We start from the raw sequence: 8,513 nt of genomic DNA on the forward strand, positions 1-8,513 counted from the left end.
AAAGAAATAGATCAGAGAGGAACTACCAATGATGTGCCCCCAAATTTCAGCAACATTTTCAAACGCATAGGCAAATAACCTAATGTTAACCCAGTGCTAATCCTTAAATAATGTAGGGTTCTTTTCCTGGGTGTTTGTGCTGATCATTTGCAAATGAGGCGTTCCCCCTAACATGACATATCCACTGAAGGCCACTTCATGGGAATGCATGGAAATAACGTTAGCTTGCTTAGGTCATACCGGGGGTGCCTGCTACGTCCAGACCTTGAAATATAGGTTTTGCTAGAGTAGAGGATAGACCAATATATAGCAATTGGCACTTTAACAAAGAAGAGACTCTCTCTCTCAAAACCCATATTTCAGGTTCTATAGGGAGGTAATGCCACCTTTAAGTAAGATATGAATTAATGTTAGATTATTTGAAGCTAACGCAATGCCGCGCTAATACTGAGGTAAACAATGGTATTTTGTTATTTATTGGCTGAATCACCAGGTCGCTCACCCGGAGTATTCCTAAATTATGGGTATACAGGTATGTAAGAGATTGCAAGGTGCATAGGGTAATTAATGTATATATTATTAACAAGATTGATCCAAGAAGGATCAGAAAGAGACCCCAAAAGTTGCACTTGTGCCAGTGTATATATTGTATGAAATAGAGATTAAAAATATTCCTGAGATGTAATATCTCATAGAGGCAAGTCTATTGACTAATGGATCAGCATTTTAAAATAAAGTTATACAATTGTATTACATAAATCAAATATTACAGTGTGATAAATATATACAGTGATTTCTTAAAATCGTGGTGCGGAGACACTGTCTAGTATATAGGATAGTATAGACACAACTATTGATATAATAATAGTTGGAAGATGCCTATCTCAATATTAACCAGTTAATATCCTATTATTTAAATAATAGCTAGGCACATGTAAAAAATCTATACAGAGTCTGTCTGCAAGGTATTTCATTTCTTGCCATTCTCTCTCAGTATCAGAGTAGTGTGTCAAAACACCAAGAGACAAAATAACAAGTTGTGATAAGATATTAACAACATGTTAATAGGTGTATAGCCTGACGTGAATCAATGTACATGATGACAGAGGTAGTATACATTGTTTCCATGTTGGAAGTACATTCACTCTGTATAGACAACGTAATGGTTAGTTTCCCAGTCTGGGAAAGTCTGCTATGGTGCATAGGCGTTATGATTAATCTATCGTTATTTTTGGTTAACATTAGGTTAAATAGCCTGATGGAGCCAAGTGCATCTGGGCCAGTGTGAAATAATGTAACAAATGTTGCTGAAATTGTGAGACACATCATTGGTAGTTCCGTTCTGATCTATTTCTTTTGGATCTTGTTCAAGATAATTCAAAAAAGGACCTGTGTTTAAAAAAAAAAAAATGATGTACGTAATACAAATACAAATATCCCTTGTGAGCACATTCACATGTCTCAGACAAGTCTGCAACCCTGCGTTTCCCCATTATCTCTTAGCATACAGTGCTTCCACTGCAGCCAGGGATTCTGGGAAATTAAATGCAAATGAGCACACCATGTCACCTTTTGCTTCTTATCCATTTTAACATGGACCCCTGTAAGCTTATGCCTGCCACAATACACAAATTAAACGCAAATTGCGCTGAAAAATACCTGTGCCAGGCTGCGTCTATGTAGTCCTATTCGTAGCGCTATTTTTTAATATGTCTGCATCTGTCTTTAACGAGATGAGGAATTTATTGAACGAGTTGGTGGAGTCCGTGTGAAGTTACATTAGCATATTGGCGACGGTGCTAAGACATGTGCGGCTTGCGTTACCTTTTCCCACGGTTTTCGTCATTGTTTTTCTCCGTCACCTTGAATGTGGCGTAAATCTCTTCTTTTTTTTTTTTTGCGCAGCATGCACTACATTCTGCAACCGTGGAAATACAACGTAATAAATATGTCATATTTCAGACAGAAATACATGCGAATCTTTTGATGCCAATGCGCCATTGCAGACCAATTTCCTGATACACAGACCCTTGTATGTATATCACAATATATGTTAAGAGGGTTCCACAGTTCCTAAAAAGTTGAGAATCCCTGTATTATGGCATTAATGACAATATCCCGGCTTGCAGGAACTATTTTTTGGGTGGGGGTGCTGTACGTATGAAATCAGTAACATGAATACATTACCATATTGTAAAAATGTATAAACCCAGTTGGGTCTGCAGCTCCCCCTCCCCTCCCCCTAGTTCCATTCCCCATGACATTACCTCATTAAGCTTTAGTAGTTATTTTGGATGTGTTTATTTGTGTGAATCAAACGCTTTCAAAATGGACATGGTGCAATTCGGTAAATTATTCCTGACTCGGGGCCATCCCACTGAACCCCACACTTACAGAGGCCCCACGCTCTTTCCCACAACTGTTAAACTGATTGCCAGGGGAGAGCGCGGGCCTTCTGTAAGTACCTCTTACCTCCCATTCGGCTTCTTCTCCGGCATCGCCTCATCTCTGCGACGTACCTGCATCATATTGCCATGGCAAAGTGATGTTACGACGCCATACCATGACAACATGACGCCCCTACATCATATGACGCGCGATGTCGCTGAGATGAGGAGTAGAAGCAGATGCTGGAGCAGGTAACAGGCCCTGCACTCGCACCCGGCTCCGAGCCACGCTAACTTAAAGACGGCTCTGATTTCCTGTATTTTTCTTTGAGCAGGATTATGTTAGCCACACAGTATACAGCATTTTTTATCGCCCATATTTTACAAAAAGAACATTAGCTTTACTTTGCTAGTGACAAAAACGTATTATAAATTTATTGCAACTTGGCTTCCACTCTATTTTTCACCATGGAAACAACTAAAATGTACTGTCCAGCTGTTCCTTTTCTCCCCTAATTACACACAATAGCTAAAGTAAGTGTAAACACTTGAGGGATGTAGGGAGTTCATAACACCATTTTGTGACTTTGATGTCATGCCTGAAGAAAACACTTGAGCAGTCCAACAAGCTTGCATTTAAAAACTATATAATAATGCTGTTAAATGTTTCATCTTCAACTAAACATTTGTAATTCGTCAGTTGATAAGTGTCTGTAACCCCCTTTGGGATTACTATATTCAATTTCAAGGTTAAATGCTTTAAAGGGTTAACACTATGGGCTTAGAAAGAGTAAGGCCCCTCTCACATCACATGGTACAAGAGCAACCACTCTTGCTGTAGGCATGGTGACCCGTGATGTCACTAAGGGATATATATATAGTGAAGCTAGAAGATTCTAGCGTCAGGTCCCTGGATGAGTCAGAGAGGAGGAATCTCATTGTAAATAGAGTAAGTCATGTTTATGTGTAGAGCTATGTATTTAAGGATGTCTGTCATCTTTATTATTTTATAGTTAGGGAACTTTCCCATTATAGTCATAGCTCATAGCAGTGGTCCGAAGTTATTTGTCTGCTCTGAAAGAGCATGGTACACTGGGAGGAATCCTTTGAAATAAAGGGTTCCGGAGCACCGCAGGATTAGCCCATACTGACCAGTTTTAAATGCGAACCCATTCTGATGCTTTGGGATAAAGAAGATACTCCTCAGAGTAATGGGATATGTATCTGTGACGATGGAAGTATCTCTACCATGGGTCCTGGTGGAAAGGAGGCAAATCCAAATGCAGAGACAGTTAATACCACACAGATTAAGTGCTAAGGGTACCAAGTAATATCCTTAATTGGACAGAGGTGAGAGCTGCCTGGGGATGAATCCCAAGTACAACTGTATTAGCCACGCATTATTGTCTGAAGAGAAGATGTCCATATATGTGAAACCTAATCAAAGGAATAAAGCTCTTGTTTGTAGCAATAAAGTTCCTGGTGCCCTTCATTATCACCTTCTATCATACACACCCAGCCAGCACAGATACCAGCACCATGAGAAGGTAATTAGCGACACTGACCACTGGCTATAAGACACCTCAATATAGCACTCTTTTTGAGCTGGGTAAAGAGGGGTTACATGTTTGCTTCAAGGATGCTTGTATAATGCTTTTCTGTAATGCAGCATACATTATTAGCGACCAGTTTATTACAATTATCAAGCAAAATAATGTACAAAATACCCATTAGAGTTTCATTGTACTGTAAATCAACATTTTATATGTATGTAATTTCTGATTAACATAGTTTCCACATAAAATAACTACAGGCATACCCCGCATTAACTTACGCAATGGGACCGGAGCATGTATGTAAAGTGAAAATGTACTTAAAGTGAAACACTCCCTTTTTTCTTAGTAGACAAAATCTCCCTTTCTTGTCAAGCTCGCATGTAAGCAGTCCTTTCATTTAACATCGCATAACTAGGTCCAAAAATAAACCTAGACTGTAGCAGAGGGGTCGTCTAAGAGATTTAGTTATTAATAGCAAATTGTAATTTTCTTCATCTGTTAGGAAGATATGAACAAACATATGTAGTCTACATACAATCTACTCTTTCATTAATCCAATTGCTTCTTTCCCTAGCTCAGACATACTGGGACAGTGACAGTAAAGGATAATATTGTGGGCTACATTTGAAGATGTCTACATTTCAAGGGATCTTGATTCTTAATGCACAGTTGTTAGTTCTGAACTTCTTTGAATAACCCACTAGGAGAAGCCAAAGCTCTGCCTGTTTGCAATTTGCAATCCCTTTTAAAATGTCATTCTGACTCTAGCGTAATATGTAGCTGGTGTACTGTATGTGTCTGTGTGCCGGAGTTAAGGAGCATTGAGAAACACTGGGGCCTTCTTGGGTCATGTATAAGGGACACTTTTGGAGCAAAACTAGCTTTGTGTTATCTTGAGTCTCTATGGGCCACATCCACAAAGTTCTGTGAAGTCAGGGCTCTCAGCATCATGTTATCAACATCAGTAACAGATGTTATGTTTCCTGAGGTGAACGCCAATCCACCAAGCTAATTATATGCAAAAACAATGGCCATTAGTAATCTTATTAGCATAGGCTTAATGTTATGTTAAGTTACTGCTGCCTTGCTTTAGCTTCACATATAAAGGAGGAAGATAGATGTGAAGAGACACATGCACACAAAGGAGCACACCTGAGATACTTGGGCTATATGCTATAGCCCCTTAGCCTACCTCCCATATATCTCATATATCTCAGGCGTGCTCTTTATTTTGTGCATGTGTCTCTCCATATGTTGCTTGAGGGGATAGATTCCACCTGTATTTAGTAATGACCTTAGTAATGCATTGTTAGATCCCTGTGTTATTGATAATGGGGCTCTGTAGATATGTGTTGTTAGAGGGAGCACCCCCTTTGCATATCATTAGCACTAATGGCTGTAATGGCTGGAAACAGCACTTAACACTACAGCACTTAACTTGGAAGATACCTGTTAGCACTTAAGTTAATGCTTCATTAAGTCAATAACAGGGCTTGGTGCATCTGAGCCTTTGTGGCAGTTTTTCAAAAGACTTTGCTCCATGTTTGCTCTGTGGGCCTTAGTTTGAGGTTTTTGAAGTGTGAATAAGAGTTCGGAATGAAATATATGTTGCACATAATATAGAAAGATATATAAAATTCTGCATGTGTGCATCTCTCTTTCACCTTTTTACTACATCAAATAAATCCACAAGGCCTGAGGCAGCATAAACTTCTCTGCATATAACAGGGTAATCACATGTGAAAAAGCACAGAAAATGTTGATTTGATGCATGGCCTCATTTTCTGTTATGGTAATGAAAGATTATATAATGAAACGCATTCTGCAAATTAACAGAACCTTACAAGAGAAACCATACACCGTTATGTAGCAATAAAAGTGTAGCGAATTTATCATGTAGATAAGTTTATTGGTCTTTATCTCATGTTTAATTGATCAATTAAGTATAACACCAAATGTAGAACATATGTTTCAATACATACTTCACATTATTCAGACTAACGTTTCCATATAAATTGGAAATACTTATACGAAACAAATATGTACAACCTGTTTATTGACAAATGTATTTTATTGCATATTCTATTTAACGGTAATGTACAATACAAATGACGTTATTGATGAAAGATAATATTGTCTCTATATGTATATGTTTTCTTTTCTATTTATACGAAAAGACAATATCTACAGCATTTTATTACATTGCATTTTAGAGACTCAGAAAGCACAGTTTACCCAGCTCATTCTTTAACTTTAAAGATGACAATTGCCAACATCAAAAGGAAAAAATGGACCAGTTGTTTAAGAAAGGAAAAAGATAATTTGGGGTCTTTTTCTATAGCTGCCTATGGGGCACATTGACTTCAATGTGAATTTGTGATGAACGGCCTGATCGCTCGCTTCAGCAGATATAGAATAAGCCGCTAACGCTTCTATTCAATATGCTACAGTATGATGCCACTTTCCAGTATTGGAGAAGAGTTTAGCTGCATTCAACTGCATAGGATTAGAATCAAATCTTCTCCAGCACATGGCTATTGTACTGCATATTGAATTGAGGCCTGTGACATGAGGACTTGTGATTGGATAAGTGTGCTCTTTAGATGTATAATGACACATGAAACACTTCCACAGAAAACCACCAACATTGTGTGCTCTACTTGTACAGTACCATAAAAACACCCATCGCATGGATAATAAACCCCCCAGAGACAGATAGTGTGATACATTTTATTGAACTCACAACTGGTTTATTGTATACAAGCTTTCAAAACTCACAGCGTACTTCTTCAGGTCCGGTAGTTGTTCAGTGTTCAGAATGACGTCTCTCTGTTGTAATCGTAACCCGTTGAACTCCGAAATGTTTATTATCTTAGTCTTTTTGAACAACTTCCATATCTCCGAGCTACAATATCAAGTTTGAAAGCTTGTATCCTGTAAACATTTTAATGGTCCAATTTTCATGTGAAATAATGTATCCATACTGCTTCTAATCTAATCTCTTGTCAGTGGGAAATAGTACAGTAGCAATACATGAATCTTTAAACCATGACAAAAAACTTGTCAGATTTAAAGCTAATTGATACCAGAAAAATTACTTTGTGTTACAGATGGAGCCTGACGCTTCCGCCTGGCGCTTCCCACGGTTAAACGCCAGCCACACCGTGCAGTGCAGGTACGGAGATTTAATGGCCCATTGGATTAACACAGTGGGGGTCTCTGCGTTAGAATAGGACTCTCCAGTGTGAATCCTACCGGGCTTCACCTGTCTGTAAGAGACGCACAGTAAGCATGAGACTGAATCGGTCTTCCACAGACAGGTAAAGCCCGGTAGGATTCACCCATTCAAAGGACCCCCACTATGTTAATCTGATGGGACATTACAGCGGCTATGCACAGTGTTGCCGAATGTTCTAGGATTTCCCTCAAATGCTGGCACCATAAGGAAAGGCTGCATCTGTATTATACATTTTAAAAGTAGAATGAATGTAATATACTGTTGCTGTTAGCACTTCACCATTACATTGATAGGCCCACTGCTGAGTATGATGCCCGTTGCACGATAGTTAAAGTAAGTCTGTTCATGTTCGTAGGGTTCAGTTTCAATGAGATTTTTGCAATGTTTTACTAAGGGTGTTTTTTTCAAGGGTAGTCTCTTGCTATGATATTATTAGGTAGAAAAGTGGCTGCCGCTCACCTTAAAGAGTTATTAACAATGTACTGGTAATGAAAGGATAGGGTGCATACGGGATGGGTAGTTAACTAGAATACGGTGAAAGATCACAGAGGTGACCTAAAAGACTCCTATTTGCACTCGCTAGACCAAATTGCTAGGCTAGGAAAAATTCAATCCTCGGAGTTGCCCCCATAGCCATACAAAAACAATTATAAAATCACATTTATTAAACATATATACAATGAACCTTTTGTCTAAAACACCACTATGTGGCTCCAGGATAACACAGAGAAAGTGGGGGTTGGGGAATAAGTGCTAATAAAGTTTATCCAAAACATGGGAGACTATATTTGTGTACAGGATAGTATGTGAAGTGTCTATACACTCCTTGAGAGACTTCCCACCATAATCCACTATTGGTATACTTAAGGCAAATATCCTATATGGTGTGGGCAGGAGTCCTGGCGTGGAGAGGGTTGCTGAGTAGTGGTAAGTCCCTTATGTCAATGTTGCTAAGGGATATATATTCTCCTTAGGTGGCGTCCCTATATGCAGTATGCAGACGGTGTGGTGCTGGTGCCCCAAAACTACTTGTCCCTCTGCGTTCCTGTTTCAGGTGCAGGTGCTGCCAAATTGTACCGTTGTAGTGTGCTAGTTATAGGCTCATCACTCGGTCCCTAAGGTAACAGTCAGGGCGTCACTGTGTACAGTGTGGCGCCGCTATCTCTCAAAGCAGATCAGTCTCGCTGCTTTACATTTGTTCTGCCATTGGTAATGTCCAAGGGCAGACACTGGTGAATATACCACTATCAGCTCCCTTATGTACTTATACGACCTGATAGCCTCTCAGTGCTGTTGGCTTCCCGCTTCCTAGTTCTCTGTGTTTCCGGATGA

This window comes from Ascaphus truei, chromosome 1 (assembly GCF_040206685.1).
Source record: "Ascaphus truei isolate aAscTru1 chromosome 1, aAscTru1.hap1, whole genome shotgun sequence".
Classification (NCBI taxonomy): domain Eukaryota; kingdom Metazoa; phylum Chordata; class Amphibia; order Anura; family Ascaphidae; genus Ascaphus; species Ascaphus truei.